The sequence below is a fragment of the Alligator mississippiensis genome, chromosome 4 (genome assembly GCF_030867095.1).
Source record: "Alligator mississippiensis isolate rAllMis1 chromosome 4, rAllMis1, whole genome shotgun sequence".
In the NCBI taxonomy this organism is placed as follows: Eukaryota; Metazoa; Chordata; order Crocodylia; family Alligatoridae; genus Alligator; species Alligator mississippiensis.
In genome coordinates this window covers 31,941,900-31,959,961 of record NC_081827.1, presented here as the reverse complement: position 1 = coordinate 31,959,961, position 18,062 = coordinate 31,941,900, and the positions used below count along the sequence as shown (strand labels likewise).

At 45.5% G+C, this 18,062-nt stretch overlaps 1 long non-coding RNA gene across 2 annotated transcripts; it reads right to left on the bottom strand.

The window, feature by feature from the left end:
• Positions 1-5,864: 5,864 nt before the first annotated feature.
• On the bottom strand, positions 5,865-17,685 carry LOC132249978 (uncharacterized). Of its 2 annotated transcripts, XR_009461533.1 has the most exons (4): positions 15,326-17,685; positions 13,222-13,300; positions 12,399-12,457; positions 5,865-8,101 (listed from the first exon to the last, which is right to left on the bottom strand). It is a non-coding gene; the product is annotated as an uncharacterized LOC132249978 (long non-coding RNA). The 2 variants fall into 2 exon arrangements; XR_009461532.1 differs by lacking the exon at positions 15,326-17,685 and having other exon boundaries at positions 13,222-15,302.
• Positions 17,686-18,062: the final 377 nt, after the last annotated feature.

Below are 18,062 nucleotides of genomic sequence, written 5' to 3'. Positions count from 1 at the left end.
ACTTAATTTATCTGTAGACTTTCTGTTCACCAGTCTAAAATCATGTCTTTGGCCTCTTATTGCCATTGTCACCATGTGCAGGTATCCAACTTGAAAGTAGAACAGGAACAGGATGATGAACAGGAGTTCATTGTTTCCCTCTCTGTTCATTGTTTCAGTCTGCCCCTGGGCTTTGTTCTGCCATAAACTGGGTCTTCTGGGACACAGAGTCCATGGTGGGAAATGGCTGGCTGGGACTCTGAACATGGGGAGAATACAGGACACTTCAGGCCCTCATTGTCTGAACCTAGGTTCACTTCAGAGTCCAAGAACTCTGGCAGATAGGTAATGAGGCTTGGCAGGATGGACTGGGAGTCTCCAATCTGGCTCATTGTCTGGGTTTCTGTGCTGGCCTGAAAGGGCTAAGTGTCTTTGACCATGGTCACATCAAAGTCCTCACCACTGTCCTGGGCAGCACTGTGGGCCACTGCATCCACACATTTTCAGAAATGACAATGTTGTTGTCCAAGAATATGTGGAAATGTTCGTCATAGCAGGTTCATGTGATCCTGTGTGTTCCTGACTCATGGTCACCCATGTTCACAAACTGCTGCCTCACTACTTGGAGTGGCACTGGGTCAAGTCATGACCCTGGGTTGACATTTCCCTCACAGTCCATTAATGGACTGCCTTGTTTCACTGGCTTGATTGGAGTGCCTGCTTATTCTTGATCTCATTACAGATGGCAATTGAGATCTGCTACCTCGTCCTTGGTCGAGTTACTGCTACTCTTCTTCATGGTACTGAATTCATCAGACTGAGAGGTCATGGTGGAGGGAGGATGGATCATTGTGTGGGGATATGGAGGTCATTGAGAGGTCTGATGAGTCCAGGAGTTTCCCTTTGGTTGGTGGTGTTCAGTGGATGCAAACTCCAGTGCAAGCTCCAATGCTAGTCTCATGTAGGTGGTGAGCACAAAATGGTAAGCAAGTCATTGATTAGGCCAATTAATAGATGGGGGCAGTCACCAAGGGACTAGCATCTGGATAGTAGAGTTGTGTGATCAGGGCCCAAGTGGCTGGACAGAGTTCAAGGTGGGCCAGGATTGGGGCCAAAGTGGCAAACTGTGGGATGTCTACAGGACGGGCTAATCTGCCAGCTCCACATGAATATTGCTGGACAACTTCTGGATTTCTGGCATGATAACCCAGGAAACTGCTACTAGATATTATTGTGTGAACCTGTATGAGGATTTGTCTCATGGAAAGTAGCAAGGATGACCAATTTCTTGAACTTTGTCCTGTAAGAAAACATTTTCTACTGCAACAAGACTGTTTGCAGCCTTACTACACACTGGAATACTTTTCTGATCAAGGTCTGAGAAATTCTGAAGAGTACATCTAAATCACAAGTCAAACAAGCTACAGAGATACTCTGAGATACACCTAATTACTCTTTTCATCCAATAAACATAGGTATTAAAGTTAAAGCTGGTCAAAACTAAGAATGTATGTTCCACAGGAAATGTTAATGTCATTCATCAATCATTTTCTTACTTTATTTACATTCAAAATTAAAACAAATTAAATATTTTGACTGTAAAATGAAAATTAAAAAAAATTGGTTTTGGAAATGTTTAGTGTCTAGTTTGAAATTTTATTTTAAATATATTCTGTTTTTCACTTTTCTATTATGATATTTACTTTCAGCAGCACATATTATTAATATAGTTTAAATACTTAGTTATTTTTATTTTATTTTACTTTAAAATAATTCTGGACTGATACTGCTTAGAGCTGATTGAAACATCTTTTCTAGGTTAAAGAATGTTGTATGTGTGTTAAAATAAAAGTGTTTGACAGCATGTTACACCATACATTACCACTAACACACCATAAAATAATTCAAAATAATCCAAATAATAAAAAACTAAAAGAAAAAATGCAAAACAAACATTTGAAATTTAAAAAAAAATTAAACTAAAAGTTTCTGAAACAAAGACTTTTTTCAGGTTTTTTTTGTAAAACTAACTTCGTCAGAACAGCTTTTCAATGAAAAAGCTGCTTCAATGGAAATAGTTTATCTTTATTTTAAAAGCTTGCCCCAGAAATTTACATTTGACACACACGACCTTCCTATTTATAGCTGAGTCAATGAATGCTTTGTTTTCTTCAGGGGTGTAGGTTGTAGCCGTGTTGGTCTAAGGAAATAGGCAGACAAGAATCTTTGGGTGAATCTGATATCTTTTATTAGACTAACTTGGAGAACAATTTTTAAGCAAGCTTTCAGGTTCAAAAACCCTTCATCAGGCTAAGGAAGTTTCAGCAGTTGATATGTGCTCTTCCTGGATGGAATGAAAAGTAAAAAAGCCAGAGGCTGGACTGGTATGCATACAAGACAGACAGTCATTGAAAATGTAGATTGAGGAGTCAAAGGGTGAGAGACAGGCTGGATGGGGGGAGAGAAATAATTTCCTTCATAGATTGTAAAGCTGGAAGGGACCTTGGAAGATCATTGGCTCCAGCCCCCAGCACAAAGCAGGAAAGATAATTGGGGGGTCGTGTGACCTCAGCAATGTGACCGTCCAGTCTCCTCTTGAAGATCCTCTCTCCTTCCAGTGAGTAGGTGGGGACAGCGACATGAGGCCTGCATTGGCGAGGTCAACCGGTGTTTACGGAGTTGGTGCCACCAGGCGGGCCTTGGGTTCCTAGATAATGACCCATGCTTCCGGGCAGGGGACTTGCCAGGGCGGGATGGGCTTCACCTCTCTCCTGAAGGCAAACATGTCTTCTCTTTCAGGTTGGCTGATCTCGTACGGTGAGCTTTAAACTAACCTCGCCGGGGAGGGGGGGCCACAGAATGACAAGGAGATGCCACCTGAGCAAGACAGGTGACACGTGCAAGGAGTGCCCAGGTAAGAAACAGGGGTCCAGATAGTCTTCCTAATCGGGGGGTGGCAAGCACCGCTATGCAAGGCCTTAAATGCCTGTATACCAATCCTCAGAGTATGGGGAACAAACAGGAGGAACTAGACCTCAGAATAGCCAGTTCAAACCCAGACATAGTAGGGCTTACAGAAACGTGGTGGGATTCATCCCACAACTGGGCAGTTAGCATTAGGGGCTACAGGACCTACAGGCAGGATAGAGAAGGAAGGAAGGGAGGAGGTGTGGCGCTCTATGTCACAGAGCAATACACATCCTCTGCCAGCAAAATGGGGTCAAAGGAGGGGCAAGCTGAAGTACTCTGGTTCAAGATACAAGGGGGTCATGGGAAGAGGGGTCTACTACAGACCCCCCAACCAAGGGGGAGGAGCTGGACCGGGAATTTTCGGGCCAGCTTGCAGAGGCACTTAAAGCAAGGAATGTAGTTGTCATGGGTGATCTAAATTACCCGGACATCTGCTGGGAGGAGCAGTCAGCCAAGTTGGACCATTCCAGGAGGTTCCGGGCTGAGATCCAGCACCTCCACTTAACCCAGGAGGTGCAAAGTCCCACCAGAGGAAATGCCCTGCTGAAACTGGTCCTGGCCACAGGCGATGATCTGGTAAGGGGGATCCAGGTCCTTGACCACCTGGGTGATAGTGATCATCGCTTGCTGGAATTCATCATCCAGCGCAGGGTGACAAGGGCCTTCAGCAAAGTGGTAGCCCTAGACTTCAAGAGGGCCAACTTCAATGAGTTGAGGAGATAGGTGGGAGAGGCACTGGGGTTCTCAAGGGCAGGGGAACTCAGTGCCCAAGATGAGTGGTCGTTCCTTAAGGAGACGATACTTAGGGCCCAAAGGGTGATGATCCCAACAAGAAGCAAGGGGGGCAAGAGTGCCCAAAAGCCTCCCTGGCTCACCAAGGACATCCGGGAATGCCTGGTTGCCAAAAAGGTGGCGTACACTCGGTGGAAGTGGGGCGGGGGGGCTATCTCCAAAGAAGAGTATACCTCCGCTGCTCGGGCCTGTAGGGGGCTGTTAGGAAAGCTAAGGTGGATATAGAGCTAGGACTAGCATCCAAGATCAAAGATAATAAAAAGTCCTTTTTCAAATATATAGGGAGGATGAAGAAGGCACCGGGAAATGTGGGGCCCCTGCAAGATGCTCTGGGCAATCTGGTGGTTGCACCAGAGGAGAAGGCAGACCTCTTTAACAAATTCTTCACCTCCATTTTCTTGTGCAGGGACTGGTACTCCCCCACCGTGTTTCAAGACGAACTCAAGGGGAATGCCTCAAGACCTAGGGTTGAAGAGGACTGGGTTAGAGTCCTTCTGGAGGGGCTGGACGTGTTCAAATCAGCAGGTCCAGATGCCCTCCACCCCAGGGTGTTAAGGGAGCTAACAGGGGTTAGCTGGGCCCTTGGCACGGCTTTATGAGCACTCATGGTGCTTGGGCCAGGTACCAGATGATTGGAAGATGGCCAATGTGGTCCCCATCTTTAAAAAAGGGAGGAGGGAGGACCCAGGCAACTATAGGCCTGTCACTCTTACCTCAATCCTAGGGAAACTCTTTGAGAAGATCATCAAGGAGCACATCTGTGATGGGCCAGCATCGGGGATGATGCTCAAGGGCAACCAGCACGGTTTCATTACGGGCAGGTCATGTCAGACCAACCTGATTGCCTTTTGCAATCAAGTCACAAAAGCATTGGATGCAGGTGTCGCCATCGATGTAGTCTTTCTGGACTTCAGCAAGGCATTTGACACTGTCTCCCACCTGATCTTCATTATAAAACTAGGCGACTGTGGCATTGATGCCTACACGGTCCGATGGATTGCTAATTGGCTGAAGGGTCGTACTCAGAGGGTGGTGGTGGACGGGTCATATTTGACCTGGGAGGAAGTGGGCAGCGGAGTCCCCCAGGGCTCAGTCCTTGTGCCCGCACTGTTCAATTTCTTTATCAGTGATTTGGACGAAGGGGTGAAAAGCAACCTGTTCAAATTTGCTGATGATACGAAAATTTGGGGTGAGGTGGGCATGCTAGTAGGGAGGGAAAGACTTCAGAAAGACCTGGATAGGTTGCAAGGGTGGGCTAACAAAAACAGGATGCATTTCAATACGGACAAGTGCAGGGTGCTGCACTTGGGCAGTAGTAACTGGCAGCACACTTATAAGATGGGAAACTCCCTTCTTGAGAGCACGGAGGCAGAATGGGATCTTGGAGTCATCATTGACTCCAAGATGAACATGGGCCGACAATGCGAGGTCACGGTTGGCAGGGCTAACTGGACCCTATCGTGTATCCACAGGTGTATCTCAAGTAGGGCCAAGGAGGTGATCCTCCCCCTCTACGCAACGCTGGTCAGGCCACAGCTGGAGTACTGTGTCCAGTTCTGAGCACCCCACTTCAAGAGGGATGTGGCCAACATTGAGAGGGTCCAGAGGAGGGCCACCCGCATGATCCGGGGACAGCAGGACAGACCCTACAATGAGAGGCTACGGAACCTGAACCTGTTCAGCCTTCACAAGAGAAGGCTGAGGGGGACCTTGTGACCATCTATAAACTCACTAGGGGGGACTAGAAAGGTTTGGGGGAGACCTTTTTTCCCCTAGCGCCCCCTGGGATAACAAGGAATAATGGCCACAAGTTGTTGGAGAGTAGGTTTAGATTAGACATCCGTAAGAACTATTTCACAGTTAGGGTGGCTAGGATCTGGAACCAACTTCCAAGGGAAGTGATGCTGGCTCCTACCCTGGGGGTCTTTAAGAAGTAGCTCGATGCCTACCTGGCTGGGGTCATTTGAGCCCAGTTTTACTCCGGCCCAGACAGGGGGTCGGACTTGAAGATCTACAAGGTCCCTTCCAACCCTACTTCTATGATTCTATGATTTCCAAGGTGATTGTGCCACCTCTGGAGGAAGCTTATTTCACAGTTTGGACACACTGATTGTGAAGAAGTCTTTCCTAATGTTGAGTCTGAATCAGTCTTCCATGAATTTGTGGCCATTACTTCTAGTTTTTTTTCCCTTGGGTACCCTGGTGATCAGTTGCTCATCAATCCCTTGACATATTCCCCTAGTGTAGTAGTAAGCTGCTACCAGGTCCCCCCTCAGCCTCTTTTATCAGGCTGAAGAGTTCCATATCCCTCACCCTTTCCTCATATAGTTTGCCATGTAAGACTCTGATCATACTGGTGCTTTTTCTTTGGGCTGTCTCTGGCTTGTCCATGTCCTTGTTAAACTGTGGTGCCCAGAACTGGATGCATTACTCCAGCTGCGGTCTCACCAGTGCTGAGTACAGCAAAAGAATCACCTCCTTGGTTTTGCTGGAGATGCATCAATTGATATATGCCAGAGTATTATTTGCCCTACTGGCTACAGCATCACACTGCCAGCTTATATTCATACTGTGGTCTATTATTACCCCAAGGTCCCTTTCATTTGCAGTGCTAGTCAGTTTGGTGCTGCCACACCCATAGGTGTGTTGGGGATTGCTTGTGCCAAGGTGGAGCACTTTACATTTCTCGACATTGAACTTCATCAGGTTCTAATCTGCCCAACTTGCTAGCCTGTCTAGATCTACCTGCATCTATAGCCTATCTTCAAGCATGACCATGCTTCCCCATAACTTGTCATCTGTGAAATTGGCCAGTGAGCTCTTCACCCCCACATACAAATAATTAATAAAGATGTTGAAAAGTACTGGACCAAGCACTGACCCTTGCAGGACACCACTGCCCACTTCTTGCTAGGATGACACAGATCCATTCACTACAACTCTCTGGGTCCTATCCTGCAGCCAATTTCTCACCCACCTGACTGTCTCAGAATTAAGCCCACAATCCTCCAATTTTCTCATGAGGACATCGTGGAATAGTAGATCAAAGGCCTTTTGGAAGTCTAGGTATACAATATCAACTTATTCTCTTGTGTCCAGGTGGTGAGTTCCCTGGTCATAGAAGGAGATGAGGTTGATAAGGCAAAACCTGCCTGAAATGAAGCCATGCTGGCTGTCATTCAGAATCTTACCTTCTGCAAGCTTATTGCACATAGACTCCTTGATTAACTCTTCTAGGATTTTCCCTAGGATGGAAGTTAAGCTAATTGGCCTTTAGTTACCCGGGTCCTCCCTCCTGCCTTTCTTGTGGATAGGCACAACATTGGCCCTCTTCCAGTCCTCAGGGACTTCTCAAGAGTGCTACGAGTTGTGGAAGAGTTTTGCCAGGGGCTCCACAATGACTTTGGCCAGCTCCTTCAGTACTCTCGGATGAAGATCATCTCATCCCACTAACTTGCATATATCTATTTGCTTAAATTCATCATATTCCAATTCTATGGCAATAGTAGGAAGGTGATTATTCCTACCATGCACATCTTATACTCTACCTGGCATTGTTTTCCCCTTGATCCAGTGAAGGACTGAGGCAAAGTCGTCATTCAGGACTTCAGATTTCTCCTGGGTGCTGGTAACCAGCTCTCCTGAGTTGTTGAGCAATGGTCCCACACTCCCATTTGTTTCCCTCCTGTTCCCTATGTACCTAAGAAGGATTTCTAGTTTTCCTTGATTCCCATTGCTAATCTAAGTTAGGTCACTGCTTAAGCCTTTCTTATCTGTTCCCTGCAAATGAGGATCATCATGGAATCGTCCTCCTTGGAGCCCGCCCCATTGTTTCTCACCTGCCCCAAGCTTCCATTGTTTATGTCTCTTTCTTCTTTTGTAAGAGGACCGCAATTTCCCAGTTTAGCCAAGAGGGCTTACTGCCCCTTCTGTTACCTTTTCTCCACATGGGAATGGACTTCCTTTGTGCTTCAAGGATTGTGTCTTTAAGGAACAACCACTCGTCATGCACATCTTTTGCCTTCAGTCCCTGATCCTGCAGCACTTACCCTATTGGTGACCTAAGTTTGTTGAATTTTGCATTTTTGAAGTCCAACACTTCAATCCTGCTATCAGACTTGTCTTCCTTGTGTCAGACAGTGAACATGATGATTTCATGGTCACTGTTGCCCAGATTTCCCTCTATATTTAAATATAGATGGGTCAGTCACCAGGTCATCTCCTTTGGCCAGGACCAAGTGTAGCACAGCATCACCTCTGGTTGGCCAATGCACCTCCTGAGTCAGGAATAGCTCATCACCACAGGTCAGGAAGCATCAGGATCAATCCAACTTGGCCAAGTGTTCCTCCCAGGAGATGTCTGGAAAATTAAAATTACCCATGACAACCATATCACGTGCACATGTGGCCTCAGTCAGCTCTTGGGTGAATTCCTGATCAAATTCCTCCCCCTGGTTTGCAGGGGTTTAGGTTGTAGCCGTGTTGGTCTAAGGACATAAGCAGACAAGGTTCCTTGGGTGAATTTGATATCTTTTATTAGACCAACCAAAATAGTTGGAGAATAGTTATTAAGCAAGCTTTCAGGTTCAAAAACCCTTTGTCAGGCTAAGGAAATTTCAGCAGTTGGTGTGTGCTCTTTCTGGATGGAATGAAAAGTAAAGAAGCCAGGGGCTGGGCTGGGGAGTCAGTTGCCAGGCAGATTATAATGTATCAAAAATCCAATGTCTAACAACTTAAAAGACAGAAATCCATGCATGTTCCCTGACAACATACAGTGGATACAAAGAGACTACGAAAAACTTTCTACAGCATTCATCCTACATAAAAAGAAGAAATGGAACAAATTTGTGTGGGTGTGAGCAGTGGGCAGTGGGGTCCCGCAGGGCTTGGTCCTTGGACCGATACTCTTTAATGTCTTCATCAGCGACTTGGACGAGGGAGTGAAATGTACTCTGTCCAAGTTTGCAGATGACTCAAAGCTATGAGGAGAAGTGGACACGCCAGAGGGCAGGGAACAGCTGCAAGCAGACCTGCACAGGTTGGACAAGTGGGCAGAAAACAAGAGAATGCAATTCAACAAGGAGAAATGCAAAGTGCTGCACCTAGGGAGGAAAAATGTCCAGCACACCTACAGCCTAGAGAATGACCTGCTGGGTGGCACGGAAGTGGAAAGGGATCTTGGAGTCCTAGTGGACTCCAAGATGAACATGAGTCGGCAATGTGATGAAGCCATCAGAAAAGCCAATGGCACAGAAGGGAATTGGTGAGGTTTTATTCACCAAGGCGCCCCTGGGGGTTACAAGAAATAATGGCCACAAGCTAGCAGAGAGCAGATTTAGATTGGACATTAGGAAGAACTTCTTCACAGTTAGAGTGGCCAAGGTCTGCAACGGGCTCCCAAGGGAGGTGGTGCTCTCCCCTACCCTGGGGGTCTTCAAGAGGAGGTTAGATGAGTATCTAGCTGGGGTCATCTAGACCCAGCACTCTTTCCTGCCTATGCAGGGGGTCGGACTCGATGATCTATTGAGGTCCCTTCCGACCCTAACATCTATGAATCTATGAATCTAAAATTACTCCAAGAACAAGCTCCCCAGCCACAAAACAACCACCAGAGGAACAACACCAACACCTTACAACATTCCAACCTCAGACTCGATGAAACTGAAAGCAACAACCAACCCGCAAATATTATCAATCTCTCCACCCACACGCTTACCAAAACTGAAAAAAAATGTCCTTTCTAAAGGCCTAAATTTCTGTCCAGAAAAATACCCTAATAAAATACTTCAATGTGGAGAACTAGAAGAATTCTTCCGACACCTGCACCTCAAAGAATATTTCCACGACCAAACTGAACCCACTCCGAACAACAACTCATCCTCTGACAACATTCAGGAAAGGATCAATGCCAAAAAGCCTCAAAAAACATCAGATTGGACACCTTGCAGTGGACGAAACCCTAACCTTGACCACTACATTGACTGCTTCAGGGAAAGAATGAACAATGAAATAATCAGCAACACACGCCACCACAACAACCTCTCTCTACCAGAGAAAAAGGCCATAGAATCTCTAAGATCTAACCACCAAATAGTAATAAAACCAGCAGATAAAGGAGGAGCCATAGTCATCCTAAACCGTGAGGATTACATAAAGAAAGCCAAGCGACAGCTCTCTGACACCCCCTACTACAAAGAACTACAAGAAGATCCTACTCCCCTTTTCACCAAAAAACTCAACAATACCATCAAATCATTTCCATCAAGACTACAAGAAAAACTACAGATCTTGATCCCCCTGCTACCTAACCCGGGGACTTTTTACATGCTCCCTAAAATCCACAAACAAGAGAACCCTGGCAGACCTATCATATCCAACCATGGGACTCTAACTGAGGAAATATCAGGTTTCATTGAATCCATCCTAAAACCGCTTGTCACCCACAGAGCAAGTTTTATACAAGACACTACAGACTTTCTACGGAAACTTAAAAACATAGACCACTGTCCCAGCAACACACTCCTAGCCACCATGGACATCACCAGCCTATATACCAACATCCCACACCAGGATGGCATCCAAGTCTGCCTTACATATCTACAGGAACAAGATTACAACTCAGAATACAGACCCAAAGATATTACTGACCTTATACACTTCATCCTCACACAATTTCACTTTTAATAATCAACACTTCCTCCAGATGATGGGAACAGCTACAGGAACTAAAATGGCCCCACAGTATGTCAACTTTTTTATGAGCAACCTGGAAGAAGACTTCCTCAAGAACTGCACCATCAAACCCTTGCTATACTTAAGATACATCGATGACATCTTCATCATTTGGACTGGGAACCTGCAATCTCTGATTGAGTTCCATCAGAAATTCAACAATCACCATCCCTCCATCTGACTTTCTTTAGGATACTCCAGCACCAGCATCTCCTTTTCAGACACGATGATCAGTATCCAGAAGGGTAAAATACAGACCACAGTATGCAAGAAACCCACAGACCAACATACATATCTGCACAGAACCAGCAATCACCCTAAACACACCAAAAAAGCTGTGATATACAGCCAAGCCCTCAGATACCGCTGCATTTGTACTGAAGAGAACACCCGGGATTCCCACTTCACCAATCTTAAAAAGGCTTTCACCTAGCAAGGACACTCGTCCAGAGAGATAGATTGCACATTTGAAAGAGCCACCTGGATACCATGTGAAGAACTGCTGCAGTACAGAAGAAAACCCCCCACAAATCGCACACCGCTGGTTATGACGTATCACCCCTCCCTCGAACCTGTACAGAAAATCCTCAAAAAATTGCAAGCCATACTAGAAAGAGACCCTATTCTTAAAAAGATCTTCCCACAGCCACCTATCCTAGCCTTCAAACAAGCACCGAACCTCACCAACCTCATCACCAGAAGCAAACTTCCTCAAGCCCAGAACACACCAAAAGGATCCAGACCATGCCAGGACAGGAAGTGCAAAACCTGCCAACACATCTCCACCACCCCCACTATTACTACACCCCACAACAGAGCCATCAGCATCCCAGGATCTTACAGCTGCACCTCCAGAAATGTAATATACCTCATCCAATGCACCAAATGCCCTGATGGAAAATATGTAGGAGAGACCAAACAACAAACTGCGCACCAGAATGAACATACACCAGAAATCTATCAAAGACAGAAATACCCAATTACCTGTGGGGGCACATTTCTCACAGGAGGGCCACTCTCCCTCCAATCTCTCAGTCATGATCCTCAAGGGAAACTTACACAACACTTCCCAGAGACGACCCTATGAGCTCCATTTCATCAACCTCCTGGACACTAGAGATCATGGACTAAACATAGACATTGGATTTTTGATACTTTATAATCTGCCTGGCAACTGACTCCCCAGCCCAGCCCCTGGCTTCTTTACTTTTCATTCCATCCAGGAAGAGCACACACCAACTGCTGAAACTTCCTTAGCCTTTCGAAGGGTTTTTGAACCCAAAAGCTTGCTTAATAACTATTCTCCAACTATTTGGGTTTGTCTAATAAAAGATATCAAATTCACCCAAGGAACCTTGTCCCTCTGGTTTGGTGATTTGTAGTGTACACCTATAATTAGGTCTATCTCAGCATGGCCCCCCTCCCCCCCCCCCACATCTTAATCCAGAGGGTTTTGAGCTGTTCATTTTTGAGCCAATATCAGCCTCCAAGGAGGTGTACTGGTCCTCCACATAGAAAGTAATGCCACCACCTTTCTTTCCCTCCCAGCCCCTTCTATGCAGGGTGTAGCCCTACCTAGCTGTCCTCCAGTCATATTAGGAGTCCCACCAGATCTCTGTAATCCCTACTAGATTATAAATGCCCACTGCAGAGTAGGAGACCTAGCTCCTCCTGCTTGTTCCCTATGTTCCTGATGTTAGTATGGAGGTTCCTGGGTCCTCCTATTGAGACCCTCATTTTCCTGCCCCACTGATAGAGAACTATTCCCTCAGCTTCCACAAGAGTGTCTCTCCCAATGTCCCTATCTACAGGGCTTACTTGTATGTTGGTCCCTGGACCTGTTTGAATTAGTGTATCCCTGTCCCCCAGTAGTCTTAGTTTAAGATCCAGAAGATCAGTCATCCTGGCCACAAACAGGGACTTACCTTTCCTTGTGAGATAGATGCTGTCCCTTCCCAGGAGTCCTCTCTCCCTAAAGTGTGCACTGTGGTAAATATAAATATATATGCTTTATGAAATAAGAATGTAATTTAACACATTAAACAAAACAAAACAAAACATATGCATGAATATAAAGGAACACAGTTACAATTTTACCATCTTCTGTTGACAGGGAGGTGGTAGATAAATAAATTTGGTTTGCTTTTGATTTAACAACTTCTTTCAATATTTGTCAGCTATGTTGTACATGATTTGCAGGGCTGGATTTTGTTATTGACTTGATTGGAGTTACTTTGATTTATACCTGCTGAGAAGCTGTTCTATACTATATAAAATGTACAAGACTAAAAACATATTATAGTTAAAATCTAGACGAGTGATGTATATTTTTTCATTCTTGCATGTCAGTTGGAAACCTAGATACTTTGTATGTGAAGAAGGAATAATGTTACGCTTATTTTGAACAGTTGACAGGCATAGCAGAAAGGCTGATATGATTAATACCTTAATAATAGGGTTTGAGTCAGTTAATCCCAATAGATTCCCAACCTGGAGAAAATGCCAAGACACTCTCAGTAGTTAAGCAACCATCATTGGATAACAGGGTCCATTTTTAGCTCTTTTATACCAAAGAGACTTTACAATATATTAAAATTGAAAGAATCGAAGTGTTTTTCTCATAGACAGTAGAGTACAGTTGAGCTAATTGCCTTTATTCCCAAAACCCAATTCTTACAAGAAATAGATTGAGTTACCTAAAAATTAATCTTCACCCTGCCTTCCTTTCTGAAATGTTTAAATACTTACCTCCAGATAAATATTCAGAAGTCTCTCTTTTTCTTTCTTCCTTTTTCTAGGGCACCCATCATATTTGACAAGTGTATTGCTGCCAAACACACAATAGAAGAATTAGAATTGACTCACACTTGAAGTTCAGATATCATGGCTGGACATGTACCAAGACACAATGAAATTAAGTACATCAAGAAGTTTTTTCCATTCTCTGTTGCATCTCTGAGCAAGGAAGAGCTTGGGTCTTTTCCTTCTGGTCACTAAACACAAAGATAAGGGAATTCTTAATATTGCAAAAAAGGCAGAACTATTTTAAAAGGGTTTATCTAGGCCATGACCAGTCACTGAGAAATTTCAACCTCTAGAAATTTTTCCAGGAGAAGAAGCACTATATCCAGGCAAACATTCAGCCTACAACCGTTCCTCTTCCCTGTTCCTTATACCTTTCCCATATTAAGTTTATCCCAATCTGGGGAAGGCATGGGGAGAAGTAGCTACTCTACTCCTCCTGTTCTCAGGGTATGGGGAGTGGAATGGTAGGAAAGACTCCTTGTGCTTCTCCAGACCAGGGACATCCTTGTCCTGGGAGCAGGTGGGAAGCAGTGGCATAAGTTCCACTCCACTACAAAACCGGTCCAGTAGTAGTGGTCCATTTCCCAGTCTGTGGAGTCCCAGATCTGGGGAAAAGGAGGGTAACAGCAGTAGCTACTCCATTCCTCTCCCAGACCAATCTGGGTGGGGAGTGGACCAGTAGGAAAAGCCTCCTGCAGTTCCAACTCTGGGGAAGCAGGGGAAGTGTCATCCCACTGCTGCACTCCCAACCAGAACCAGACCAGGAGAGGAGTGGAGTAGCATACAGGCATTCATTCATTCAAGAGAATCTCCCTCACAAGGGATATCTTTGAGGTCTCAACCTGGAACAATTTTTTTCCCCAAAGAGGACATGTTTCTTCCAGGAGAAATTGAGTGAATGTTTATATGCTACTAGTTTCTACCAGTAAGTGGCCATTCTCGCAGTAGAAAGGTAACGCTTGTACATGGTCTCAGACCCATCCTTTCTGTATCATCTAAGGAACTGAAGTCAGCACTGTTCATGCAGCAAAACCATTCCAAGAAAATCCTTGGCCAAATCCAAAAATAATTTGCTGTATTATTTATTGTGTGTATTACAGTAGTGTCCAGAAGTCCCAACCATGATAAGACACCTTTTCTATGAGATAACAGATGGACCCATGATAAGGGAAAGTTTATGCCCCAAAGAGTACTGTCTAAATAGAAAAGGCAGGTACTGTTGAGGACTGGTGGGGTTGGGGAGAAAGAAGTAGTGTTGGTATCCAGTTTTTATAGGTGGGTTATGGAATTGTTCACATGAGAAACTGGAGAAATGTGATTGAGGGAAAAGGGTAGATTAGCAGAGAATAGACACAGAATTAGATGGAGAGACAAGATTTTATACAACTTTGAATACTGTCACTTGAATCTTGAACTCAGTACAAATGTAAAAAATGAGCTGAAGGAAGAATTTGGATTGAAGAGAAGAGAACAAAATGACAGGCATAGATTATTTTTGCTGTAGCATTTTGTATGGACTGGAATGTGTAAAGTGTGACATTAAGGGATTCTACAGAGGAGGACTGGTCTAGAGGGATATAGCATGGACCTAAATAAGAGATTTAGCTATGAGGAGGGAAAAGAAAGAACAGAATTTAATCTCATGGGGTGCATCCAGACGAGCACGCATATGCCTCTTGCAGTGTCTCAAAGGCCTTTGAGACACTGCAAGAGACATGTGTGGGAATAAAAAAAATGTTCCCCACACTGCATATTTGCAATGTGGGGCAAAATTAGATCCCGGGATAGCCTGAGGTCAAAAAATACCGCAAGGAAAAAAAGTGGGGCAGGGCACAGTTCAGGAGCATGGCCTGAAGGAAGTGGAGGCTCAGGTGGTCCTCCACAGAGATGACCTGGTATCCAGCCAGAGCATCTCTATGGTTGGCCCTTGCCCTGGTGCTGAAGCATGCTGCCCCTCCCAGCCCCTTTCCCTGCCTGCCCCGCTTCGCTGCCCTACCTGGCCCCAGCATCCCAGCAATAAAAAATAAAATATAAAAACTACACTCACCAGTAGTAGCACTTTCCATTGGGATCACTGGAGCCTCATGGCAGAGCCCCCCAACACAGTACAGGGCAGCAGAGGACAGTGGGGACTGGCCCCAGCTGCCTGGCACCTGCACTGCCACTGCCACATTGTGCAGGTGCCTCACACTGTTGGGCAGCTGGGGCCACTGCAGCTGTCACCTGGGGCCCAGCACCACTCAGCCCGGGCCACTTCAGCAGCTGAAGAGGGAGAATGGAATGGCATGTGGCTATGTAAGGAAAAGTTTAAAAATAAACAAAATTTCAGGCTACAGTTACTGGAAAGTGAGGAACTGACAAGAGAGGAAAAGATAAGAGGTAAGAAGGTATTTGGAGGAGGTAAAAATGAGTCTGATTCTGTCCAACTGCCAGGACTGGGGAAGACAGCATAAAATAAATTGGTTTTTATTATTATCACTACTATTACTACTTACTACTACTTTGCTTAAAAGGTTGAAATACTTTGATTTTCCCCTAAAATTCTTTCTGTTTGAAGCCTACTGACAAAAGCATGCATTTACAAGGAAAAATAGCTTAAGAAGTATATACAGGACATCTCTGCCAAAACATCTTGGTAATTGCCAAAAATCAGACAGATATGACTGATATGGCCTGATAATAAAGTGTATTTGAGTTTTTAAAAGTAGGAAATTTAATCTTACTCAAATTGCTTTTCAGTTTGACACACTTACATAGAGTTCTTGCTCTCCCCTTCTTTTCATAGATTTCATAGATTTCTAGGGTCAGAAGGGACCTATTAGATCATCAAGTCTGACCCCCTGCTCTGGGCAGGAAAGAGTGCTGGGATCAAGTGACCCCAGCCAGGTGCTTGTATAATCTCCCCTTGAACACCTCCAAGGTCGGGGAAAGCACCACCTCCCTTGGAAGTCCATTCCATATTTTGGCAACCCTCACCATAAAGAATTTCTTCCTCATGTCCAATCTAGATCTAGTCTCCTTCAGTTTATGGCCATTGTTTCTAGTAACCCCGAGCGGTACTTGGGTAAACAGAGTATCCCCTATTCCCTGCTGCCCCCCCCCCCCCCGCCCCCGGCCCGATGAGTTTGTAGACAGACACAAGATCACCTCTCAGCCTTCTCTCCCAGAGGCTGGAGAGATTCAGGTCCCGCAGTCTGTCTTCATAGGATCTTACCTGAAGGCCCTCAACCATGCAAGTAGCCCTCCTCTGAACTCTTTCCAGGTTATCCACATTCCTCTTGAAGTGTGGCATCCAAAATTGGATACAGTACTCCAGCTGCAGCCTAACCAATGCTGCATAAAGGGGATGTATCACCTCCCTAGACCTGCTCATGATGCACCTGCTAATGCAAAACTTACTACCTCATCACATTGGCAACTCATGTTAATTTTTGCATTGACTATAACTAAGATCCCTTTCCACTTCTGTGCTACATACAATGGTACTTCCCAGTCTATAGGTGTATTGATAATTTTTTTCTCCCCAGGTGCAGCACTTTGCACTTATCTTTGTTAAATTACATCTGATTCTGATCTGCCCACTTCCCCAGTCTATTCAAATCCACCTGAATTTACTCCCTACCCCCTAGTGTGTTTACCATACCCCATAGTTTAGTGTCATCTGTGAGTTTGGACAGAGTGCCTTCTACATCCTCATCCAGATCGCTAGTCAAGATATTGGACAGTACTGGTCCAAGGCCAGAATCTTGGGGGACACCACTGCTCAAATCTCTCAGGTAAAATCTGACCCAGCCACCACCACTCTCTGGGTTTGTCCCATAAGCCAGTTTTCCACCCACCTGACTGTTGCGCCCATGGTTTCACTATGACACTGGCTAATTCCTTTAGTACGCTTGGGTGAAGATAATCAGGGCCTGCCAACTTAAATACATGCAACCCCTCCAAGTGCCCCTTTACCAGGTCAGCGCTAACCGCTGCTGGATTGGTATCTCTCTCAAGCCAGACTAAAGTCTCATTTGGAGGTGTGTTTGTATCCATGACCAGGAACACAGATGCAAAGAAATCATTTAAGAGCTCAGCTTTGTCCATCCTTTCTGTTATGAGTTCATAGAATCATAGAAAAATAGAAGTAGGTTCGGAAGGGACCTTGTACATCTTCAAGTCCGACCCCCCCAGCCAGGTAGGCATCAAGCCGCTTCTTAAAGACCCCCAGGGTAGGAGTCAGCATCACTTCCCTTGGAAGTTGGTTCCAGATCCTAGCCACCCTAACTGTGAAGTAGTTCTTATGGAAGTCTAATCTAAACCTACTCTCCAACAACTTGTGGCCGTTATTCCTTGTTATCCCAGGGGGCGCTAGGGGAAACAAGGTCTCCCCCAAACCCTTCTGGTCCCCCCTAGTGAGTTTATAGATGGTCACAAGGTCCCCCCTCAGCCTTCTCTTGTGAAGGCTGAACGGGTTCAGGTCCCATAGCCTCTCATTGTAGGGTCTGCCCTGCTGTCCCCGGATCATGTGGGTGGCCCTCCTCTGGACCCTCTCAATGTTGGCCACATCCCTCTTGAAGTGGGGTGCCCAGAACTGGACACAGTACTCCAGCTGTGGCCTGACCAGTGTCGCATAGAGGGGGAGGATCACCTCCTTGCCCCTACTTGAGATGCACCTGTGGATGCATGATAGGGTCCGGTTAGCCCTGCTGACCGTGACCTCGCATTGTCAGCCCATGTTCATCTTGGAGTCATTGATGACTCCAAGATCCCATTCTGCCTCTGCGCTCTCAAGAAGGGAG